The 27,112-nt window shown below is 39.9% G+C and overlaps 1 long non-coding RNA gene and 1 pseudogene across 2 annotated transcripts; one reads left to right on the forward strand and one right to left on the reverse strand.

Annotated features, from left to right (window-relative positions):
- Window positions 1-5,865: 5,865 nt before the first annotated feature.
- LOC148874947 (uncharacterized) lies at window positions 5,866-9,246 on the reverse strand. The gene is made up of 2 exons (XR_016105159.1): window positions 8,978-9,246; window positions 5,866-7,212 (listed from the first exon to the last, which is right to left on the reverse strand). It is a non-coding gene; the product is annotated as an uncharacterized LOC148874947 (long non-coding RNA).
- A 15,993-nt stretch (window positions 9,247-25,239) lies between these two features.
- Window positions 25,240-26,502, forward strand: LOC148874948 (inactive beta-amylase 9-like; annotated as a pseudogene). Its single transcript, XR_016105316.1, has 3 exons — window positions 25,240-25,402; window positions 25,522-26,004; window positions 26,105-26,502. The product of XR_016105316.1 is annotated as an inactive beta-amylase 9-like (transcript).
- The last annotated feature ends 610 nt before the right edge of the window (window positions 26,503-27,112 follow it).

Consider the following 27,112-nt stretch of genomic DNA (forward strand, 5'->3'; position numbering starts at 1 on the left):
GCTCAATTTGGAATGAGTACAAATACAAATATGTCTAGTGCAAAATATTTGCAGTATACATATTTGTATTTGTACTCCCTCCAAACTAAGCCATAGGAAAACATCATTAGAGAAGACAATGATTTTGTTGAAGAAGAGGGATTTAGACCATTATTGTTGTAATTTCAGTTATTAATCCATAACAAAGGGTGGGTTAGACCATCATTATTGCCTAAGAAAACGAGTGATTCTTCAATCACCGAAGAAGACAATCAAGGTAAAATGGTCTAAAAAATATTGAAAATGGTAATTTTGACATTAAAAAAATTGAGTTGCACATGTCATCAATGGATAATTGATGGACTACTAATGATGGTAGGGGTGCAAATGGATCATTAGATTATGATCCAATCCGATCAGAAGTCCAATCATATTTTGTTGAATTTGATCAGAAGTCCATCAATGGATTACTGATGGACTCTCTCTCTCTCTCTCTCTCTCTCTCTCTCTCTCTCTCTCTCTCTCTCTCTCTATATATATATATATATATATATATATATATCAACTTCCTTGGAATACCCTCAAATAGCACAATGAGAGCAAAATGTGTCTCAACGAATAGAAATCTTATGTATAAGTCATTTAAGGGCATAAATATGTTTAATAAGGCTGATTCGCCATTTAGGGCAATTTGGTTATGAAAACTGCATTTGTGCTGACATGGACAACTTCTGTCAAAGTCATGGCGAGTTTAATTCAAATTCGACATTTAGGGTTCTCTAGACGTTTTGAAAAGTCATGGTGAGTTTAAGAGAAATGCTGAAAAGTCATGGTGAGTTTTGGACAATTTCCCTTATATAAAAATATATAACACATATATATGTTATTTATTTATTTAGTTAGTTATAAATATGTTATTTATATTGCATTTTTTGTTTTTCTTTATTTAAATTGTTATTTTTTATTTTTCTTTTAATAATTGATTGATTTTTTAAAAATTTTAATCAGATCAGATCAGATCCTAATATCTGACTTCCTCATTGGATTTGAATTCAAATCGATGCTTATGAGATCCGATTAGATCGGATTCAGATATACCTTAATTCAAATTCGACAAGTTGCACCCCTAATGGTGGGTACTAAATTGGTAGTTTTCAAAAGTTCAGATAATACAATAGCATGTTTTAAAGTTTAGGTACTGAAGTGAGATTAACCCCAAAGTATATGGTACTAATATACAACTTACCTTTATTTTATTTCATACTTGCTGTGAGTTCAAATTTGTTCCAACTAACACACCCAACACTATCCCAACAAACCATTACAATTGTACATAGGGAATTTATCCCCATGAATGATAAGGGAGGTATGGCCGACTAAAATGGACTATTGGGATGGTATTACGAGTGCTTTGTTGGTAGCATATCCTTAGCCACTTCTTGCTTACTGCATTAATAAGTTGGGATCCGCTTGCAACAAAAACTGTCCCAATATGATTCCAAGATCTGTATCTATACATCATAGACATAGTAGATCCCAATCTTATGATGAGATGTGTAGATATATACAAATCATGTTCGAGCTGTATTGGGATTAGATATGCTACCAACACAACAAAACGTTCTTGACAAGTTGGCATTGTCCCAATAGGCCACTGCAACCCTACATTTGGCAACATCTCCCTTGTTATTCATGGGAGATATTCCTTATGTAAACCTATAATGGCTTCTTGGGACAGTGTTGGGAGTATTTGTTACAATATACAACAGATCTGAACTCACAGCAAACCATAAATTTCCTTAAAATTGAACCATGTAAGTCCCAACAAAAGTTCTCCAATTCCAAAATTTTCAAAAGGAACCATCTTAGTCTTAGGGTGTAGGGATAGTGACCGTGGATCAGCGCCCTCCTTAATTTGTCATCACCTGCACTGTTTGTCAGACTCATGGACCTACTGACGGATAAGCCTCTCCTATTGTAAAACCAACAAGTGATTAAATACAAATGGGACCCCAAAATGGTTGTGAAATGTATTAAAAGACTGGTGTGAGACATTATAATTGATCCCACAATTTCTGTATGACATAAAACACCTCTTACAGACATAATTTTGAAGAATCATCATTGTCTCCCACTCTTCATTGCTTTTTTTTTTTTTTTTAATTTTTTATTTTCTTCCTCTCTTTCTTAGCTTTTAACTTATAAAAATAGATACAATACAGGGTTAGAAGCATAAACCAAACCTAATTTCCTAATTTGTGATGTACACCCCAACTTGACAAGTGACAACTTCTTCATCTTCGATCTTGACAGTCTAACCGTCAAACCTTCAATTTGGACAAAAAAATCTGAATTAGGTTTTAAAACATAAAAAAAAAAAATAGTTGCAATTTTCTAAAAAAAACGTTAATTGCAATTAGACCTTTATGAATTGGGTTTGAGATTGGCTTTTGCCAAAATTTGAATAAACTCGAACTTCGGACCGAGTTCAAGTCAAGCCTGAAACCCGTCAAATAAGTCTAATTGCAATTCAGCTTTGCTCCCATTGGACATTGGGGCAAGGTAGTAGAGGGGATTCGTATATAGGCTTAAGAGGAATGATGCCAAATGACTACCTAGACTACATGGTCATTGGCCCTAGAATACTTATTATTATATATATATATATATATATATATATATATATTATGTTATCAATTAAAAGACAAAGTGTTAGGCAAGTCAGTTCATTATTCAACAAACCAAATTTGGGTCATTACTTTGGCATATTAAATTAACTTTTAACCCTATTCATTTGTCGTTATATTTATTTTAGGCATGATCACTTCATGTAATCTTGTCGGTGAATGGAATTTTGTCCAAAGGCTTAAAAGATCAGGTAGAAATAGGGGTGTCGATTGGATTGGATTTGGTCCAATCCGATCTAGTCCAATGTGAGTCCATTACAAATGGACTACGTCCAATCCAATTTAATGAATAATCTGGATCATTTTGGATTGGTCCAATTTAATATTAGGACCATCTAATTTGTTCAAATTCATTTTAATTTAAATTGGTTTTAACTCGAACTCGGTCCATTGACATTTATATTCTTATCTGATATCAATGGACCGGATATTGGCTTAATCCAACCAAATCCAGTATAAAATTATTACGTACGGATCAGGTCCAATCCAATCTAATAAATATTTTGGACCGAATTGGTCCAATCCACTATGTCTTTTTGGTCCATCCAATCAGTCCAAAATGATTTTGGCCGGTCCATTGACACTCTTAGGTAGACGCATACTATGAACATGATGAGTAAATACTAGAAAGTGTTTTTTGACACCTGCCCCTTAAAATACCCCCAGCCTAACCTTGAAAAAGATTAAAATCAACTTCTGATAGATAGAGGTGTAGAATATCTCATTCATTATGCTTACAATACTGTTCCTATTATAAATGGACTTAAGGCTCAGTTTGGAAAGAGTACAAATACAAATATGTACAGTACAAATACATATAAAATAATATAAATTACAAGATTTTGCACTCTACATATTTGTATTTGTACTCAATTTGAAAAGAATACAAATACAAATATATATACAATATTGCAAAATACATAGTTTTACGCTCTACATATTTATATTTGTACTCCTTCAAAACAGAGCCTATAAGGGTTGGAGGATTTAAGGGGATGGGGATCCCACGGTTGTGTAGCTCACCATCAAATTGTATGGAACCAAGAGAGAGAAGAAACACCACCACCAATAGATATTATTATTAATATCTGGTAACTGCCCACTTCTGCTTTGCACAATTTAGAGGATAAAAAGAAAAAGAGTGGATTTGCTTTCTTAATAAATTTGGGGATCTATATATTTAATTAGAAGCTAGCAGATTAGGTACCTACTAATTGGATTATCCTTTGGACCCAACTCTACGGACCTAATTGTGACTAGATGTAAAGTTTGGGGACCCAGCTAATAGGAACATGTAAATTGGATGTCTAAGTATTTTAGGGACCCATTTCCACCCCTAGTTTTAACTATTAACTAAAACTATTCAATATATTTAAGGCAAAGTCTATAATTCATTTATTGCACCGTGCAACAAAATATGTGGATTAATGATGTCTTTTTAATTCACATTGTTTGCTGCACCATTGAGTATACTTTGTGAAATGTGAATTAATGAAAGTAAGATATCTTTAACATGATTGAGTAAGTCAATATCAGTGAATGTACCATAGTTGAACTCTATATTTAAATAGCATTTATTCCAATTTCTTCAAAAATTTGTGTCTTCAATTCTTAAGGTTGTATTTGATTTGAACTAATTTGTGTTTTCTTCAAAAATGGAATGTTGGTGGAATGTTGATTTGAATTAATTTCCATTTCCCTCTTATTTTCTATCAAACCAAATACAACCTAAGGGAGCATTCTACAACATGAATTGTTTTTTTTGTTGCTAGTTTAAAAAACAAACCTAAACCAACATGTTTGAAAACAGACTGTTTCTCAAAACAAAAACACAAGAAATATGTTCTTGGTTGTGTGTTTTTTGTTTTCAAAACTGAAACCAAAAACAGGTTCTTGAATTTGGTTTAAAAAACATGTTTTCATTTGATTACTCAACATCATGTTCCATAAACCATGGTTTTTAAAACTGATCCAGAGATCAAACTGGTCGGGTCCGGTTACTGGGTCGAACAGTCCAATTGTTCGAATCAAACGGTCGGCCCATTCTGACAAAAAATAAAAACCGATCAAAATAGTTCAAACGATTAATTGCTCGGGTCAGTTTTGTTGACCAAAATCAGCGGTTTTTTGAGAAATCTCAGTTTTGGGGAAAAACGGAACTAGTCACCTGACCAATTCCCGATTTTTCTGGTCCGACCGTCTAGTTTGGTCCAGTTTTGAAAACCATGCCATAAGCCATATAATTTCTATACTAGAAAATTTGTTTTTATTTTAAAACTCAATATTTTGTTGGTTCCAAAAACATGTATTTGTTTTCAAATAAATCATATAAATAAGTTGTTTTTGTTTCATGTTTTCAAAAACCCAATATTTCGAACCAGACAATGAATGTTTTTATTTTCATTTGTTTTTGGAATTGCCACATCATAAAAAAACATGTTTTTGAACTCTATTTTTGTTTTCAAAGGGAAAAATAAGTTGGTTTTGTTTTAAAAAGTAGTACATGTTTTTGGAACCAACAAAATATTGGTTTTTAAAACAAAAGCAAATTTTTTAGTATAGAAATTATATGATTTATGAAACATAAAGTTGAATAATCAGATGAAAACATGTTTTTAAAACCAGATACAAAAACATGTTTTTGATTTCAGTTTTGAAAACAGAAAACAAACACACAACCAAGAACTTTTTTTTTTTTTTTTTTTGTGTTATTGTTTTGAAAAACAATCTGTTTTCAAATCAGATGGTTTTGATTTGTTTTTGGATCTAGCAAGAAGAAAACAATTCACATTGTATAATGCCCTATTACCACTTTTATGATACTGGTTGAAATCTCATCCCTAATAAATATATAATCTTAAAAGAATGGAGAGTTGTTTGTTGTATCTTTCATTATTATTATTTTTTCCTTTTTGAGGCCACATATAGTCTCCTTATTCAATGCATTATTCATCACCAAATCAGATCATTTTTTTTTTCTTTTCAACAATAATCAAAGAAGAGAACACTGTCGTTCTCTGCTAGGCAGGGTTAATTGGACGGGATTTGGTCCAATCCGATGAATACTTTGAATCATTTTGGACCGGTCCAATTCAATGTCTAAATCATCAAATCTGTTCAAATTGGTTTTAATTTAGATTGGCTCCCACCTAAACCTGGTCCATTGACACCTGTATTCTTATCTTCTATCATAATCATTGGCCAAATGCTTATCATTTATTTTCTATTGGTAAGTTGTGAAAAGTTTCTTCTTGTTCTAAGAAGAGTCATGTGTGTTCTATTCTACAATACTAATTATCTGTTCCACTTTGAACCTTTATAATCTCTACTTAAGAACCAAGGCCAATCCCAGTTCCTCTTTTCTGTGGGGTGAAGTATCCTGATCCATTGATTCTCATCTGCTACGTCTTCCTCCAAATTATCTGAAATCTGTTTCAGGATGTATTCTTCCTCTTCCTTTAGCTGCCTCATTGCTTCTTCAAAGGCAGTCACCAGTTCCATGTCAAAAACAGAGCCATCATTGCATTCATTTTTGTTTGTAGGAGATGGTAAACTAAAACATCCAAATTTGGGAGTGACATATGAACCAGGAGAGAACAGTTGTCCCCCTACATCAAGCCATTCCTTTAGACTTCCCACGGATGGGAATTCAATAGTGGATTGAATTTTGAGTGTTGTTAGCCCCTTTGCCATAGCCTTTCTTCTCAAGCCCCTTTCCTTCATTGCAGTTCCTTTTTCAATGCCATCTCCAATTGATTCATTCACCTCATCAGAATTTGAGCAACTACAACTTATGAAATCATTTGTTGCTTCATTTTTTGAAATTTTAGGCTTATAAGTTTCCGCAACCCCTATCTCTTCAATAAAGCTATTTGTGTTAACTGCAGATTTCGGATAGTAAATTTCTCCTTTTGGATGACCAATGGATGAAGTTTCATGAACATCTAGAAGTTTCTCCTTCGTGTTCTCTACTGAATCTTCAAACTTATTGTCCTGTGATTTCGGATAGTAAATTTCTTTCTACCATTGCATCATATTCCTGTGCAGTATGAAAGCTGCTATGGTGTATGATTTCCCCATTCTCCCCATTCAACCCACATTCTTCCACATTGAAGCTGACTTCTGTAGGTGACTCACTTGCTGATGACCAATGGAAACTCTGAGACTGCTTATCTAAATTTTTTGGTCTCTCTACTCTTGGTGGTGATTGTAGCTTCTGTTGTTGTTCTTCATCATCTAAGCCTTCCATCAATTCCCATGTGTTGATCATCTCAGGATGCATAACATCAAGGGATGGTTTGATGCCTGCATTAGATTCTGAACTGAAACTTCCGGTATGGAGTGTCTTGGCTACTGCGTTGGTAGTGCAGACAAGAGCAAGGAACTGGTCCCCTCCATTCTTAGAGACGAGTATTTCTTCCAGCATGGGAAAGGCATTTGCTGTCCTATGCATTATTCTTTGGTTCACCTCTTCCTTAAAGCTTCCAGACCTAGTCAATACTTTTGAAGAAATGCAACCCATGTCTTATCACGTAATGATTTGCCACTGCACCAATCATCAAAATTTTAGTGTAATAATGTGCTTGTAACCAAAATGCAGAACATAGTGATAAATGTTCCAAGTATTGGACATGATATAAACTTATTATACTCAGATACATGCACATACACTGGCACAAACAGAAATTTGACCCACCAAAATGATTCTCATGCTTATGTGGCCAAGGTTTAAAAGAACATTGCAGAAGATTTGGTTAGAATTATATGTTACATGTCAACTTTTATATGAGCTCATAACTTCATATTCAGAACCCATTAATTAACTGGTGGAGTTATTTCAGATCTTGTATTCTGGATAGTAACTACAGTTGCCAAAGCACATATTTGCACAGGACAAGGACTCGACATAGGGTCTTAAAGATCAAGGAATACATTCCTTTATTGTAGTTGTACTAAAATAGAAAGCTAAAAAATCAAGAACAAAACAGAAGATGTGTACCAGTGAGTGAGGGAAAATGTAACCCATTTCTTCCCATGGACTGACTACAAACTAGCTTTTGCTACAAGGCACCAAGAGTTTCCAAGGATTGGACATGATGCTAAACTTATGATCATCAGAATTCAGAAACAAACAAGCGCGCACACACACACACACACAGAGTAGCTGCTGGGTTCAAAAGAACATTATAAAATGAGAGGGTTAAAGTGTTAAACCCATCTGATATAGTTGACTTTGGCATGAGTTCCCCTGTAATATTGCATTTACAGACAGTGATTACATAAAAGCTAGAAAAGCAAGAACTGAACAAGCTACTGCACTAGTGGAAGGAATTATAAGATATTGAAATGAAAATTAGAAACAGATAAATGACATTTGAGATAGGTAGGGGCAATTTTGAAGTTCTTGTTTCCTTTCAAAAACTGTATATCCAATGGTGAGCTTTCTTGGTGAATGTTGCAATAATAGTAATAAATAATAATAATAATAATAATAATAATAATAATAATAATAATAATAATAATAATAATAATAATAGCATTATATAATGCCAACTAATCAGAGAAGGGTTACTGCTTGGCGTCATGAAAATATTAAAGAAAAAACGGAGATAGAAGAAAACGGTAGTAACACATAAATGAAACTCCACTAAATCTCTAAGAAGTAGCTTCATGGTTCATGCTATACAAGGGCTTAAATTTGTAAGATAAAAATAAAGCACCGAATATGTAATTATTAAACACCAACCGAGGGCTGGCTCGTTGGTGTGTTACTTGGTTTGTCTAGCATTGACGCGGAACAAATCCCGCAACCGGCACTTTGGGGAAAAAGGGACACAAACATAATATCCACATCAAATCAGAAGAATACCATGAAAGAAGGAAGAGGAGGAAATTGAATGGCATGAAGATACTGAAACAGAAAATAAAAAGAAGAAAAAGAGGAAAACCTTATACAAGTATAACCCCAAAATGGGATAACAAATATGAATTACAAAAACAGAATAGACCCATTAAATATGAGTAGAGATATCATCAGCCTTATTAATTTCACAATATGAGACCCAACTAGAATAACTAAAAACATTGATACAAACGATGACCAAGTGAAGCAAGACTAAAAACTAAACGGAACGGAATGACGGAACAGGATTCATGTGGCTAAAGGCTTAGATAGTGATGATGAAAACCAAGTGGAGAAAGAAGGTATGGGAGAGAACATATACATGACTGAAAACAGAATCATTGTTTAAAAACAAGTAAACAAACGAACAGAATAGAGCCAATTCAAGATGGAGCTAGGTCATTGTTACCTTTGGACGAAAATTTCCCAAAACTCAATCTGCAATATTATTTGTTCGGATTGAAACAACACAAGATGGTGCTCCGTTTTCAGGTTGGAGCAGTTTCAGGGAAAGTCTTCTAGTTGGACTGCATCACCATCACCATTCACCGTTCAGCATCTGCAATTTTCAAACTTCGACACTCCTACAGTCCTATTGCAATTGGACTTGTGGTATGCATAGAATAACACCACCAACATTTGCCAAATTTTCAAGTTTGCCACTTGTTCATCGGCCAGCCCGTGGACAAAATCCCAAAATTAAATAGAGTTTTGATTTTTATGCCCCGTTCATTTGCTGGTATTCAGTGGGGTTAAGTTGATCAATTGATAAATTGATTTTTAAGCAAGAACATTGGTCAGGGGTCCGGTTCTTGGGTTGAATGGTCTGATTGTTCAAACTGAATTGATAGTCTGTCGTGATAAAAAATAAAAACAGTCAAAATCATTAGATAGTTCGAACAGTTTGACCGCTTGAATCAATGGTTTATTGACCAAATCAAATTATTTTTGACAAAGTAACTGTTATGAGAAACAGAACTAGTCATTGACCATTCCTATTTTTCAGTTCAACCATCCAATCCGGTCCGGTTTTAAAAACCATACAGTTAAGGTTGTTATATCGTACAACCTTCCACCTCTCTTTTTAATAGATTAATTATATCGTACAAGAACATCAAAACTTCACTTATTCGAACAAGCTTTACATAAAAACACTTGTTCGAATAAATGTAAGAATTTGAGAAGCTGGAGTCAATGAGAAAATCCAATGTGATATTATTAACATGGCCCAAGAACAACAATTATTCACAATCCAAATATGGAATGGTGTAGGGCAGAGGCAGGCAAAAATAGGGTGGCACTTGTGAAATTTGTGCAAAAGCGAGGGTCACATGAATTAACCGGGGAGCTTGTAAATTAATTGAAGGCATGCAGTGGGCGGGCGAAAAAGAAGTGTGGCCTCATGAGTCATGACCCACCTGCGTTAGGATGTGGCCCATCTGATGTATATATAAATTCTTTTCTTACCAAACAAAATTAAGAAGAAGGCATTTTTACTGATAAAAAGACAAATTTCCCTGTTTGTAATTTCCATTTTACGGAAAGCGGTGGTCTATCATATGCTAATATTCGAATATCATTCAAATGGGTCAAACGAGGGATGCATTTATTTACTCGCAAAGTGGTGTTTGGTAGGAAGTATTGATCAGACCAGTTCCGCTTTTTCATGTTTGTCACATCAACTGATTCATCATTAAATTGTACTTTTATTGGACGGACACCATTCTTCAATGCGCAGTGCAAACAATTAAATTAACATGAAATGCCTGGTTAGGGCTGTTCATAAGAAGCCCAATCATACCAATCCGATCAACCCGAATCCATCCAACCTGACTCGGTTGGGTTTTTATCAACACCAGTCGGTTTTGGGTTGGGTAAAATCATAAATCGATATATCGGATCGATTTCGATTTTTTTTATGCGAAAACTGAAACCGATCCGAACCAATTAGTTTTTTAGTTCAGTGGTTCTTAGTTTCCTACTTAATTAGTCTTCTACTAGAACTGGAACAACCCTATATTCTAGTTCTTACTTAACTAAATTGTATCTATCCTAATTTCTAGTCTTTTACACCAAATAGGCAACCCATTAGGCAATTACAATTAGAATTAGGTGTCCTTCGAGTTCTAGGCTTCTCTATCATTTTTGTACAAAAGCAAAACCGAAACCGACCGAAACCAACCCAACCCGACTCAAACCGATTAAATCGGCTTTGCCTATTAGTAGGTCGGTTTCAGTTTCCACCTCATGTAACCCGACCAGATCGAATCGGTTGGGAAAACCCCTGTAAGCCGACCCAACCCGACCCATGAACAGCCCTATACCTGATCAAGATTTTGGTTCATTACATATGCGCATTGATTGGAATGAGAAATTAGGTCCATCGGCCATGGGCTAATGCCATGAGATTTTAAATGACCTGGGCCTCACCTAAAGATAACAAGGTGAATGTTCCATTTTGTTTATATAAAACAAGAAAGGGGCTACACAGAATAGCACACCCCTAGGAATCAAAATAACTAGTAACTTTTTTAAGTAGGACTATAAATGGTATTTGAAAATTTGAATTTGAATTCTAGATCCGAAGTAAATGAATCGAATTCAGATATTTTAAATTGAATGAATGATCGAATTCGAATATGTTTTTTATATCGATTATTAGTCGAATCGAATTTGGATATAACATAATTCAATTCCATAAATATCCGATTTAATTACAATATTATAAATATATAAATTATATATTTATTTAACAATATTTGTGATGATTCATAAATATTGATTTCTTAAAAAGAAATATATTAATATATTAATATATCATTTTATTAATAGTTCAAGTACAATGCATAATGATTTTCGGTAAAACCACTCAATATAATATTATTTTAAAAATAAAAAGTTAGTGAAAACACAACGAAGACATAAGCTAGTTCCCGTCTCTCTGCATCGGTCAATTCATCATATCGTTTACTATGGCTGGGGTATGCTGACCATGCCCCAAGCGACTACATAGGTAAATGCGCCACTCCCTCTTGTAGTTGGCGTGACCTTCGCTGAACCGTTTGTGGTTCCCCTGGAGTCGGGCAATCCCAGTTTAACGACCTGGTACATTGCGTGCGGGCCATTCAGGTCCAAATGCAACAGGTCCACCAGTTCCAGCACTATCAGCAACAAGTTCTCCATCAGTTCTACCAGCAACAATTCCCTCCACTGCAGCAGAATCAGCAGCCAAATCCACCCTGACACCCCGCAGTACAGCAAAATCAACCTCATCTGCAAAACACTCGCTCTCCCTGCCGAGGCGAGACTTCCCATGTTCCACTTCCTCTTGAGAGCCAGGTCTCACCCCGCGGTAGGAGGGACAAACAGGTCACTCCGCCCGCTTTATAGGGCAACATTGGAAGCATATCAGGAGATACTCAACCCGCTAGGGCTATTTTACCTCGGCCTTCGCATCAAGAAGGTTCGCTCGCAGGTAACCGGTTTGGGGTTTTGGCCACGAACTCAAGGCGAGGCCCTTCCATCCATGGCAGTCAGCCTCAACATCCAGAGCCACCTCACGCCAGAACAATACCCGACCACACAGAGGTCAGCAGCACTAATGCGTAGCCAATGAAGAGGTAGCAACAAAGGCATCGCAAGGCACGCCGAACCATAGCTCAGAATAGCCAGCTCGCCAGGCCCAGCCAGCCAGAGCAAGTTAGCAGCAACACATACCGCTCCTCTCCTCTCCGGGTCATCCCCTCTGTCCTCCGAGCTTCTGGCGACCCCGATGCTGAAGGACTTCAAAATGCCTCCTCTCGACAAGTATGATGGATCTTTTGATCCAAACGACCATGTAGATTCCTTCCAGTCCAAGATGCACCTAGCTGGGGCTGATGAGTCTTGCATGTTCGTGGCTTTCTCCACCACATTCAAAGGAGTAGCTCGTACATGGTACCGGAACCTCGTGCCAAGAACAATCAGAAGTTGGGCGCAATTCGTAGAATTGTTCACCTCGCACTTCATCACCAGCAAGAAGTGACCGAGGTCCCAAGAAAGCCTCCTCAACGTAGTTCAAAGAGAAGGGGAGTCTATCAAAAGCTATATCAAACGCTTCAATGACACCTGCCTACAGATCCCCAACCTAGATCCAACAGTGAGGCTCACGGCAGTGAAGAAAGGTATAACCCACAGGGAGTTCATGTGGCATGTAGTGGCCAACAAGCCTAAAGACATCACCGAATTCCTCAATCTCGCCGATCAGTTCATCGAGACCGAGGAGGAGATGAATCAAAAGACTGAAAATCCGACAGAAAAAGAGAAAAAGAGAAGGTGACAACACAAGTAATGGTGGAAATAAATGAAGAAAGAGCAAGTCCCCGACCAGGGGAGGAAACAAGTTCGGGAGCCGATCTCCTTCGTGATCTCATAAGTCAGGTCAGCATTCCAAAACTCCGCCGATTGAAAGGATGAGCTACACACCCCTCAACGCGAAGCGAGGAGAGATCCTTATGGTGACCAAGGACTTCTCCTATGTCAAGTGGCCACCTCGGTTGAGGGGGGACCCCGCCACTAGAAACCGGAATGTGTATTGTCATTTTCACAAAGACCACGGTCATAGTACCGAAAGTTATAGAAATCTCCGCAACGAGATCGAAGAGCTTATCCATCGCGGATATCTAAAAAACTTTATACAAAAAGAAGATAGGAACTAAGTAGATCACCAAACAGACCGACAGGGGGAGCAAAGAAGAAATGCTCCCGAGTCCAGTAGCAGACAGAGTGAGCAGCTGTCAAAGCAGTGGCCAGAAGAAAGGCCGATCCGCGGAGTAATCAACATGATTATTGGCAGGTCCATCATCGCGGGCTACACCTCTGCAGTAGGTCGAGCTTTAGTTTGTGAACTAGAGAACGAGGAGCAAAATCCGCTGAAGTGACCCAGACTCGAAGACCCCATCTACTTCACGGAAGATGATGCGCGTGGGATCCAATATCCTCACGATGATGCCCTGGTAATAAAGCTGAGGATAAATGACTTCGAAGTCAAGTGCGTCCTAGTAGATTCGGGCAATTCAGTCGACATTCTGTTCAAGGATGTCTTCGACAAGCTTCAGCTCCAAGAAAGCGATCTCAAGCCGATAGATACCCCCTTGGTAGACTTCAGCGGCAAAGAGGTCAGACCGCTAGGGCGAGTATCAGTACCTGTAGAGGTCGGCACGTGGCCCAATATTGTAAGGTTCGAGCACACTTTCTTTGTGGTTGCGACTCCATCCCCGTACAATGCCATAGTAGGTCGGCCCATTATGTACGCCCTACATGCGGTAGTATCCACCTACTACTTGGTGATGAAGTTCCCTACGGACTATGGAGTAGGGGTTGTGCGAGGCGACCAACTTGAGTCTCGCAAATGCTACGTTGCCGCCCTCAAGGGGAAAGCCAAGCTAGCGGCTGACATCAAGCTCGAGCAACCTACGGAGTATGCCGAGGAGTGAGTTACACCAACAGAAGAGACGGTTCACATCCCAATCTCAACAGAAGATCCAACTAAGAATCTCTAGATCGGCGCTTCGATCGAGGAACTGCTCTGCTCTCAGTTGGTAAGTTTTTTATTTAAAAATTTAGATGTATTTGTATGGTCCGCGATAGAAATGCCCGGCATAGATTCTAAAGTCCTAACTCACAAATTAAATACGGATCCCTTAGTCAGGCCCGTTAGACAGAAAAAACGCAACCTCACCCTGGAGCGTTGGAGGATAGTCGACAAGGAGGTTGGGAAGCTCTTAGAGGCCGATTTCATCAGGGAGGTCCATTACTTGAGCTGGGTAGCTAACCCAGTTCTAGTAAAAAAGGCCAACGGTAAATGGCGCATGTGTGTCGGTTATATCAACCTGAATCAAGCCTGCCCAAAGGATTGTTTCCGGTTGCCCAAGATTGACTGCCTAGTGGATGCGACCTCAGGGCATGAGTTGCTGAGCTTTCTGGATGCGTACTCGGGATACAACCAGATTAGGATGGACCCTGCCGATGAAGAAAAAATGGCCTTAATAACCGAGCTCGGACTGTATTGTTATAAGGTTATGCCCTTTGGACTAAAAAATGTCGGGGCGACCTTTCAATGACTCATAAATAGGATTTTTGAGCCGTTAATCGACAACAAAGTTGAATGCTATGTAGACGATATGATCGTTAAGACCCTATTTTCAAAATTTTTATTAGATGATTTGCAAAGTGTCTTTGAAATTTTGCGTAAATACAACATGAAATTAAATCCCAACAAGTGCATCTTCGGTGTCACATCGGGTAAATTCCTGGGTTACATAGTCAACCGACGTGGCATCGAAGCCAACCCCAAAAAAATAAAAGCCATCTTAGATATGAGACCACCTCACAAACTAAAGGAGGTTCAGAGACTGAACGACAGGATAGTTGCTCTGAGCCGCCTCATGTCTAAGTCGGCAGATCACTGCCTGCCTTTCTTTAAGGCCATAAAGAAAAGCAAGGACTTCAAATGGACCACGGGGTGTCAGTTAGCCTTCGATGAGCTGAAAAAATACCTAGCTAGTGTCCCAATTCTGACCAGACGCGAGGAGGGAAATATTTTAAAGTTGTACTTCTCCATGAGCGATGAGGTAGTCAGCTCGGTACTAATAAAAGAGGTAGATCGGGTCCAATGACCCATCTACTATGTTAGCAAGGTTTTGCAGGATGCCGAGACAAGGTATCCAGAGATTGAGAAGCTGGTGTACGCGCTAGTCATAGCAGCTCGAATGCTTCATCCCTACTTCAAAGCCCACACTGTCGTCGTCCTCACCAACAAGCCTTTGAGGTAGATCCTGCTCAAGCTCGAGGTGTCTGGCAGACTAACGAAATGGGCTATCGAACTCAGTGAGTATGATATCCGGTATGAACCTCGGACAACAATTAAGGCCCAAGCCTTAGCCTATTTTGTGGCAGAATGCACGTTCAGCACCGCGACCCCCAAGCTGGTCGAGCTCGAGCACACGAGGGAAGCATCAACCAACGCGACACCAATCCCAGTTAGAGCAAGTCCGTCCTGGGACGAGGAGCCCTGGATCCTCCACGTTGATGGCTCATCCAATCAGTAAGGAAGTGGAGTAGGCATAATTCTATATGGTCAAAGCGGGTGAAACTGGAATACGCGCTCCGATCGGGTTCACAACGTCCAACAACGAAGCAGAGTACAAGGCATTAGTAGCCGGGCTCACTTTACTGAAGGAAGTAAAGGCTAAACACCTCATCATCTGCAGCAACTCCCAGCTCATGGTCAACCAGGTCAACAACGAGTATGAAGCCCGCAACCCTACCATGGCTGCTTATTTGGCCAAGGTCAGAAAGGTTCTATGCAGCTTCCAATCTTATTTCATCAGGCAGATCCCGAGGTCCAAGAATGCTGAGGCTGATGCCTTGTTCCAGTTAGCCAGCACAAGAAGTAACGCCATGCAGACTGTATACATAGAGGACCTACCTCAGCCTAGCATTCTCAGGGGGGGGGAGAGAAGTCGCTCCCGTAGCACAAGCAGAGCCAAGCTGGATTGACCCACTCACGAGCTATCTGTTTCATGGGACCCTCTCTGCAGATTGCAATGCGTCTCGAATGATAGAGCGCCAGTCAGCTAAGTACATCATTATAGATGGACAGCTATACCGGAGATCTTTCACGCTCCCCTGCTTGCGCTGCTTGCGACCCTCAGAGGCCGAGCTTGTTCTCGGCGACGCCCATGAGGGTTTGTGTGGTGGACACTTGGGGGGCAAGGCTCTTGCCCAGAAAGTGCTACGACAAAGGAACTATTGGCCCACAATGAAGGCAGACGCACTCGAGCTCGTCAAGAAGTGAGACAAGTGTCAGAGGCACACCAACATCCACCACCGACCTACCGCTGACCTCAAATACCTCACTAGCCCGTGACCCTTCGCACAATGAGGAATCGATATTCTTGGCCCATTCCCACCAGCAGCAGGACAGAGGAGATTCTTGGTGGTGGCAGTGGATTATTTCATGAAGTGGGTGGAAGCGGAACCCCTAACAACGATCACAGCCCGCAACATACAAAATTTCTTATGGAGGAATATAGTGTGTCGGTTCGGGCTACCTCAGGTACTCATCTCCGACAACGGAAAGCAATTCGAGGACATCAAGTTCCAGAATTGGTGTGCCGAGATGGGAATACAACAAAACTTCACTTCGGTGGCACACCCCTAGGCAAACGGGCAAGCGGAAGTTACCAACAGAGCCATACTCCGTGGATTGAAGGCTCACTTAGCCTGAGCCAAAGGACTATGGGTAGACTAGTTGCCCAATGTGTTATGGGCTTACCGGACTATCGTCAATACTGCCATGGGTGAGACCCCCTTCAACTTCACTTATGGTATGGAAGCGGTGATCCCAACAGAGATCGAGGAGCCAACATTGCGCTTGGAGGCCTACAACGAGGAGACAAATGATGACAAGCTCCGTACCCACCTCGACCTGGTGGAAGAAGTACATGACATATCATACATTCGAACTGCAGCCTACCAGCAGGACATATCATACATATCATAACGGCCAGGTCAAGAAATGACACTTCCGTGTTGGCGACCTGGTTCTTCAGAAGGTTATGGTACATGAGCCCGGTATCGGTAAGCTCGGACCGAACTGGGAAGGTCCGTACCGAGTAAGATGGGTACTTGGGGAAGGTACGTATGAGCTCGAGACCTTGGAAAGGAAACAAGTACCTCGAGTGTGGAACATTGGCAACCTAAGATGATATTACCTGTGATCGTCAAACTAGAGAGAGGACTGCGAGTCTCTCCTAGAAGCCAAAGGGCCAAGATGCCGAGTTGACATAAGACCCCGGCATTACGACAAGTCCCAGTCGCCTCCTCGGCATGGGCAAACAAGTTCCAGTTGCCTCCTCGGCATGGGCAGACAAGTACTAGTCGCCTCTTCGACATAGGCAAATCATCCCCCACGCCTAAGGCATAGACAGTTCGGGTATAAACCCTACAACGTCTAGCCCAGGTCGGCATATAATAATAGGTTGGACCCACTAACTCTAAGGGACAACCGACATCTAAGCATGCAGCCTGTGTGCAGACAGGTTGGGTATATACCCTACAATGTCTGCTCACCTCGGCGTACACGATGTGAAGTTACCCCTACTAGTAGTCCATCTCGGTAGCTCGACAGTTCGGGGTAACCAACACTTAGAAAAATTTCTTAGATATGCCTACTTCTGTCTGGTTTAGTTTGCTAGTTCGGTAATTGCTCACACTTAGAAAATTTTGCACAAAAAAGTCAAAACGTTTTCATTTCATTTGATGTAAAGATGTTGAGTACAAGAGAAAAGAAAAAGCAAAAAACTTTCCTTATAACCCGAGCTCAGAGGCTCGAGGTGTACAACAAAATGGTTCAAGGAGAAAGGCAAGGATCATGCATTCGGACTGCCAGGCAGGTCGGTCTCCATATGCTCGACCTCCGCGTCCTCTTGACCTGATGGGCCCGCCTCTAGGACTTCGTCGTTGCTTTCCTCTTTGGAAGAGCCAGACTCTTCATTCGCCGCCTTCGCCACTTCTAGGGTAATATCGGACATAGAAATGTCTCCAAGGTCCAGCTCGGGGAACTTCTGCCGCATCAGATACTTGCACAACTTGAATCCGGAACGATAAGAGCTCGATCCATACTCGACTTGGAGATTGTGGAACCTCGGAGATTCCTTGAAGCGGTCGATGGCGTGTTTTTTCTCTTCAACTCACACCTCTTGAATGGTGGTCTCGAAGATTTCAGTACGCTCTCGGATCATTGCTTCAAGATTCTCGTTCTCACGTTGAAGCTTCCCCTTCTCCTCGGTCAGCGCCAAGATCAACTTCTGTTGGCTCTGAGCTCTCTTCTTGGCCTGAAGAACCTCACCCCGAGCTATGTCCAACTTACAGTAAAGTTTCCGTGCCTTCTCTTCAGCTTCCCGAGCTTGCTTCAGGCGGAACTCAGACTGGTAGACCAATGAATGAATGGCGGAGTTCACCTAGTAAAGGAAACAAAGGTAAGTACACTTAAAAGTTTGACAAGGAAATGAAATGTAAAGTAAGGTACTTACCACCATGCAGTTGCTGGCAGCCCGACCTCCGAGCTGACTTATAGGCATGTCAGCCCACTCCACGACCTCGACAGGAAAAACGGCATCCTTGCTCTTGAGCAGCCCGAGCCAAGGGGTCATTATACTTTCCTTTGGGAGTTGGGTCTCGGGCGTGGAAGTGCACTCCGGTTCGTGAGGCAGAACGCCTTCCTCCTGGTCTTCGTTCAGGTCGACAATGGGAGGCTGAGGGCGGACCTCCTCCTCTAGGAGCTCGACAGAAATCGGCTAGGTGCAATAACCTCGGATGGAATGGGGGCAAAAGGATCGGTCTCCTGGCGAGACTTCTTTGAAGCCTTCCTCTTCTTCTCTCTATGGAAGCTCTTGAGAAGGTTCTTAGCATCGACCTCCGGCATGACTACTACAAGAGGAAAAGAAAATGTTAGTCGCGAACTAAGGAAAACTTAAAGTAAGTAAGTACCGAGGTGAAGACCTACCAGGAGGGCTCAATCCAACTCGCACAAGCTTCTCCTCGGCCAAGAAATCTTTCATCTCCAGGTCGAGGTCCCTCCAAGAGTTAACAACTGCCCTAGTCTCCACATCTAAGCTCACCCCGGGATCTTTGATAGCCACCCTCTAGTGAGTTGGGAAAGGCCATCCCTCAGGATTCCAAACAAAAAAGTATCTTCTCTTCCAGGCTGGTACTTTGTTCGGGCTACCGAACAGGATTTTAAACCCGGGCCGAGGAGAGATGTAGTAACTTTATCAGACATCCCAACGCAAACAAGCAGAATTCTTTTTGATTGAGCAGATCGAACTAAAGACGTCTAAGGACAGAGGTCAGTTGTATTTGTGGAATAGGGAGAGAGTACCTAATATGTTTTGGATAGAGTTCAGGTGTAGTTGGTCGATGGTGATGTTAAAAAACTTGACTATTTCTATAATAAATGGATGGAGCGGGAAGCGTAGCCCAGGGATGAGCTGCTCTTCGAAAATCACGAGCTCATGGTGATCGTGAGCCCATGGATACTGACCTAAAGGAATGCTAAAAACTTAGCTATCGGGGAGATAGTAGCGAGCTTCCAAAGAGAATAACCTATCCGAGGTCACGGTAGAAGGACCGAAGTCATCCGAATCTCAACCCTGAGAAGAAGATGGGACCTCCTCTTTGGAGGTCGGTCCCTCCTCCCGAGCTTCGAGCTCCCCAGGCCGAGATGGACCAACTTCAGGTAAGGAAGTCTCCACTAAAGGGCGAAGAGGGGAGTTACCCAGCGAGGAGCTGACCTTGCCAGCGTGAGCCGAGGACTGCACCTCAGCACCCTCAAGCTCACTAGAATCACCTAAGAGCCTATATATGCTAGCACTAGACATGATTAAAACAAGAAAAACAAAGGGAGAACAAACTAAGAAAAGACGAACTCACCAAAAGAAGAACGACCTCGGAATACAAAGAAGGAAGTAGTGAGCTGAAAGACTCCAACGCGACCTCGGGAGAGCTCACTCACAGAATTTTTGGCGAGGAGGAGGGGTCCCTCGGCCCCCTATTTATAGTTCAACCGCAAGGCGATCAACGGTTGAGATCTGCTTGATCCAACGGCTCTCATGAAAATCGATTGCACAACACCCGAGGACGAAATCGGTTGAGCGCGTTTTTGACGTAAGCGGAGTCCATAAACAGCGTGACGTCCGTGCATACACCTGACGTGACCTGGGCTATTGCTGGTTAAACTGGAAGTTCGAACAAGTCCAACCAACTGATCCGCTCGACAAACCACCTAGAGCTCGTGCCAAATCCACCTGGACTCGTCATGAACTCCCCGCACCAGGTCGGGACCCCTGGCTCGGGGAGTGAGGGGCAATTGATGAAGGGTGATTTGGCTCGACCTAATAATAAGGGGACACGTGGACACGACCTGAGTGATAGATAACAGTTCAGCCCAACATACCAAGACCGCAACAGATCGGGCTCGGATAATCAAACCACCTCGACACGTGTCACCTCGGTACAAGGTCGCATTAGGACCACCTCGGTCCCAAGGCACTTCAACATTCATTCTAGTTTGGAACTAAAGAGCATCAATTCGGGGATACTGACTCAGACCACTACATAGCGACCCTGGAAATCTCTCCATCAGATTCCGAGCCTTACGGGATCACACCTCGTAACGGTAAGCCTTATCTTTCCCCCGTCCAGTTCGGGCAAAATTGATAAGCCTTATTAGTTGGCAATGTTATCCCTCAATTAACATGGAAACGGATCTCATCGTGACGAGGATCCTAGAACCGCTCCGTGAAACTTGCGAGAACTCAACTATATAAAGTTTCCAACCTCGAGGGTACAAGGTACACGTGATTTCTCTATTCTCTAGCTCTCAATATTTTCAGCAACTTTCAGCTCGCAACAAGTTTGCTAACTTAAGCATCGGAGTGACCTTGCCGGGTTAGCCACCTCGGGTTCTTTGATCCTCCTTTTGCAGATCAATCTAGTCCGCCGTCCGACTGGAAGCCAGATCACCTCCAACATGGAGCAGCTAGATCACGCTACATCAAATTCTGAAACACCTCATAATATACTGAAGAGTCATATTTGTTGAGACCTCATAATATAATGTGGAATCATATTTGTTGAGGCCTTGATAAGAGTAATTTTGCTAGCAAGGAAGAGAGATTTTCTTCCAACCCGCAAGCTTGCTAGTCATTTTCTCATTTAGAAATTTGAAGGTGTTTTTATAGTATCTATTGTTGAAAGTCAGAGCACCCAAGTATAGACTACTTTTATTTGAGCATTTTAGACAAAATTTTCCAGAATTTAGGATGGGTAGCTTTTGAAAACATGATATTCGATTTCGTGAAAGTTGGGGCTTATCCATAAGCTTTGGCAAAATGATTTAAAATATTCTTAATCACCAAACAAGCCAGAATATCTGCCTTGGAAAAACTAATGCAATCATCTACAAATTATAAAATTGGAATGGAGGGATCGTACATAGAGGCCTTTCAACCAATAGGACTCCTAAGGTTCGAAGTCACCCTTTTCTAGATTCCTTGTTAAAGCTTTAACACAAATGACACAAATATAAGGGGAAAGAGGGTCTCCTTGCCTGATACCCCGAGTTGGGGTGATCTCTTTGAAGGAACTCCATTAACAAGAACTTGATACGAGACATATGTAATACACTACATCACCCAACTCACCCATTTGTTATGGAACCCAAATCTATGGAGCACATTCTCAATGAATCCCCATTTAAGTCTATCATAGGCTTTCTTTGTATCAATTTTACAGGCCATAATCCCTGAACTACCCATCTTTTTTATCATGGAGTGAATTATTTCATGGGCAATGAGGACATTATCAGTAATTTGCTTGCCAGGCACAAAGGCATTTTGGAAGTATTCTTGATGCATGTGGTTCAGGTAAATGTTCCATTAATGTATTAATTGATTTTACTTTTATAATTATGGGTATTGCATTTGTAATAAGTGGTACTAGTTGGGTCCCGTGAGGCATAGGATTTTTTAAGAGAAATTGAAGTAGAAATAACCTTATGACATTCTCTATTGAACACATCCAAGTAGAAATATCCTTATAAAATATTTTATAATATTTATAAGCATAATATTGGCACTTGCCCGCTATTCCAAGGTAAGCTCTGCACAAGTCCATATCTCCTACACATTTGTTCCTATAGAGCTTCCTATACATCAAATCAGAGGGTGCCATATCAACACTCTCTCATGCTTAAATCTCACATGTGCAAGTGGGACTAACAAATGTTACAAATGTCTTCCCATCTTGTTTTTAATATATTAAAATTTATAAAATTCTAAAACAAATAAAAAATAGGGGTTAAAAGGGTTTCTTCTTCCTATTTTGTTCAAATCTTTCTCTAACAAACAAATTGAGTAACACTAGAAGAAAAACAGGAATAAGGGTTTAGAGGATCGAATGCCTGGCTAGAATGACTTTCTCTCATATCTTTCACTCTGCTATTAAGTACCAACTATCAACCAAATATCAACTAGGATCACAGGATCTCTTGTACATTTGTCCTTGTAGAGAACCATTCAACAACCATCGATTTTCATAAGATTTGAAACTCAAATAAGCTTTTTGTTTCAATTGTTTTTATCTTCTAGATTCCCATCACCTTAAGGGTTTAGATAATCAAACACTTGGCTGAGATAATTATCTCATATATCTCGCTCAATGCTATTAAGTAAACCAAACACCAACTAGGATCAATAGAATACGGGGATCTATCAACAAACTACAAAGCATATGCCATCGCTCTTAATTTTCTATTCAATTCAATACCTTACCTCGATTGTTGATCCCAGTTGGAAATCATGTAAAAGTTAGAGAATCGTTTCAGTCTCAGGCATTCAATTCTCGAAAGTTAGAACTCTTATTCGTGGTTTTTTCTTCTTAGTGATATTCAACTCTATAAATTCTTGTTTTTTATTTGAACAAAGTAGGAAGAAGAAACCCTAACTTCTGTTTTTTATTTGTTTTAGAATTTTAATATAATTTTTAATATATTAAAAATAATATGGGTTGATGTTTGAAACATTTGTTACTCCTACTCCCACATATGAGATTTAAGCATGAGAGGGTGTTGACATGGCACCTTTTTATTTGATGTACAAGAAGTTCTACACGGATGAATGTGCAGGAGATCCGGACTCCTGCACGTACTGTTTTATTCCAACAACTCAAACATAGACCGTTGGGCCTTGACAACCGAATCATTGTCAAGCCTAAAAATTGCTATAACACAAAATTCAACAAGTGAAGTAACTAAATTGCTCTTCAACATGTGGAATAAAACAGGATTGGGGGTTGAATCAAAAAGAAAAATCAAAGGATTGGAGCCATTGTTGAAGGAGAACTCGTATTGATGGAGAACAAAGCCAGTACACACCTGCATGTGATCTTTGGAATTGGGGTGTTACTGTAAGAGAACTCTTAAGAATCAAATGTGCATGCTCTTCTTTCTATTGCAGTAGGAAAATTAAATTAAGAAAGTGCAGAAATTGGAAACAACAGTCCTATCAACCAACAAACAGGCAATGGCTCCCTTTACAAATGGATCCATCAACTGTTTCCTTGCATTTTCACTTTTTTTTGCTTCAATTTCTCTCACAATGTCGGCAATGGTGCATTGAAGGACTTCTTAGCCTTGTGAAACTCATGTGCTGCAGAGCTGAGAAAGGATTGTCAAATTCATAATCCTCAAAAAAAAAAAAAATAATAATAATAATAAGGGGTTTTTATTGTTCAGTTCACCCAATAAATGTTAATTCTACCATACAGTTGGGATAGGTGTCAGCTTAGAATTGATACCAATAAGCGGGTGGGTATTGGTGTTATATGTGGGAATATTTTAAATTTTGAATTGTTGTAAGTCTACAGTAAAATTTAGAATTTTAAGATAGAATGGAGAATGTAGTATAGTTTTTACTAATAAAAATGGAGAGCGTTTTGCTAGTTCAAATGTCTCCATTACTGCAAAGTGACGACAACGAAGTTTCTATTTCTCGATGAAGATATCTAAAAAAATGAACTGAAAATAAATAATAAAGATAGAGTGGGTGATCGAGAGGGGGGTGCTAAGATATGAATTCTCTTATTCTGAATTGAAGAGATCGTTTTTGTGAGCACGAAGAGTGGGAGGGTAGAGAAAAGAGAAAGATATGAGAGGTGCAAATTTGACCGTTAGATTTTTATCTAATTAGAAACTTGAATAGGTGGTGCAATTTTGGCAGGTTTCTATACAGGTACAATTTCTTTTGGGAAGTTACCCACTATAGAGGACTTGGGTTAATGATGATAGATATTTGAAGCCTTACCACGTGACTTAATGGGAGGGCTGGGTAGGGAAAGGGGAGGAAAGAGAGAGAGAGAGATAGTAAAGGAGAGAGCAGGGATGGGGTTTGGGAGAAGGGAAAGAGAATTCAAGGAGGAAGCAAGGAAGGGGGAATGGACAACTTTGCATTATAACATTAACATACAATATGGTCCCATTGCTAATAATAATAGTTTGCAAAATTAACTAGTTAGTTAATTAATGTTAGTAATTTATAAAATTATTCATTTAATTTCCATTTAAAAATGATTACCATAATAGAAAAATCAAAAGAAATTATTGATTTTCAGTTTTAACAATAGTAATTGTAAAATTAATTATAAGAGTATTATACTTAATTTTAATAACAAATTTTGACATTATTAAAAATTTTAAGTAGTAGCAATCTTAGCATAATATCATTACTTAAATTATTTATCAATAACAATTTACCAAATAAATTAAAATTGATTTAATTCAATTCTAAAATAATGAAAAATAAACACAACAAACCGGGTTCAATATGGATTTGCCTTCACACTTATATTATAATGACAAACTCTAACATTATTAAACATTTGGGTAAATTACAAAAACTCCCCCTATACTATGGGGTCTGTAACAAAGACCCCTCTGTACTTTGTTTTGCGACAAAGACCCCCCTTATACTATGACTGTGAGACAAAGACCCCCTTCCGTTAACTTTAATCCCCATACTACCTTTATAATATGGAGATGGCAGATTCACCTTATCCGAAGCTTGGGTTTTTTAGTTCTAAGCAGATCTTCACAGAAAAAAAAAAGGGTTTGTTTTAATCTTGCTAGGAGATGGACAGCAGCTCAAATTCAAGTCTCTCTCAAGGCAACACAACCGGAGGTCTCCGGATCGGTGAAAATTACCAGAGAGAGGGCGATGCAAAAGGATCGAAGCTAGTAAGTGTTATTTTTCTTTCCTTTTGTTCGTTTTGAATTGCAAAAACTAGGGTCTCGACTTTAATTCATCAGAAAAATCTGAGTATATCTATTGAAATTAATTATTATTTTTTATGCAGGAGGATGGATTAAGAAAATTTGTTGGGCTTCCTCTAGATGCTGTTTCCCACGGCAACACAATGAACCGTGTAAGAGCAATCGGGGCAGGGCTGAAAGCTCTGAAGCTCTTGGGGGTAGAAGGGGTCGAATTTCCCATCTGATGGGGGATAACCAAGAAGGAAGCCAGAGGAAAGTAGGACTGGTTGGGATATCTTGAGCTTGTAGAGATGGTCCGAGATGCGGGTCTCAAGCTTTGCATGTCTCTCTACTTCCATGCCGCCAAACAAGCCAAAATTGAACTCCCTGATTGGGTGTCAAAGATTGGTGATGCACAACTAGTCATCTTCTTCACCGACAGGTCGGGACGGCGCTACAAAGAGTGTCTATCACTAGCGGTGGACGATTTGCCCGTCCTCTATGGGAAGACTCTGGTTCAGGTTTACTAGGAATTCCTGGAGAGCTTCAAATCTTCATTCTCAAACTTCATGGGCTCTACAATCATGGTAAGCTTCAATTCTTCATTCTCAAGTCTCAACCCATCTCATTTATTTATTTGTTAGAACCGGTTCTTATCAATGGCTGCTTTTTTTGTGATCTCCTCAGGATGTTTCAATGAGCCTAAGACCGGATGGAGAGCTCCAGTATCCTTCTCGGCCGTCAGTGAGAGGTGGCAAGATTACAGGAGCAGGAGAATTCTAGAGCTGTGACAAAAACATGCTAAAGCATTTGCAGGAACACGCCGAGGCGACCAAAAACCTCTTCTGGGGCCTCTCAAGTCCCCATGACGCCCCAAACTATGACTAGTCACCCTTTGCCAACACCTTCTTCAAGGAGAACGAAGGCTCCTGGGAGAGCCCGTATGGAGTAGCTCTTTTCCTAATAAAAAAGCAGAGCAACACAACAAAAGTGAAACCGCGAGAAGCCCCCCACCCCCAGTGGCTATGAGAATTACGTCTTTCATTTTAGAGAGTTGAGAGAGAGAAAAAATGAGAGAGGACGGTGAGGGAGGGGAAAAGAAGAGAAGAAAGGGACAGCGATAGGTTAAATAGGTTTCAAGAGAAAAGGGCAAAAATAAGAAAATAGAAAAAAGTTTAATGGGGGTATTTTAGTAATTTAATACATTCCGTCATCCGACTTAATAGTCAAAGGGGGTCTTTGTCTCACGGTCATAGTAGAGGGAGGTCTTTGTTGCAAAACAAAGTACAGGAGGATCTTTGTCACAGACCCCATAGTACAAGAGGCTCTTTGTAATTTACCCTAAAAATTTTAAACAATAGTAAACTTAGCATAATATCTTAATTGAATTATACATCAATAACAATTTACTAAATAAATTAAAATTTAGTAAAAGTAAAAAATTATTAATTTAAAATTGATTTAAATTCAACTTTAAAATAATAAAAAATAAATACAAGTCAGATTCAATATGGCTTTGCCTTCACCCTAATCCAAGCCTCCAATGCTTCTACTCAAACCCAAAATAATGACATATAGTTTCCGAATCCGACCCAACTATAAAGGTTCTACACAACACCAACCATGCTTTCATCATCTTTTTTGTATTTTTCTATATTGCATTTAAAAACCCAAGTAAAAATGGAAATCTAATCC

This window comes from Nelumbo lutea, chromosome 1 (genome assembly GCF_056320005.1).
Source record: "Nelumbo lutea isolate HS-2025 chromosome 1, American lotus-T2T, whole genome shotgun sequence".
Classification (NCBI taxonomy): Eukaryota; Viridiplantae; Streptophyta; class Magnoliopsida; order Proteales; family Nelumbonaceae; genus Nelumbo; species Nelumbo lutea.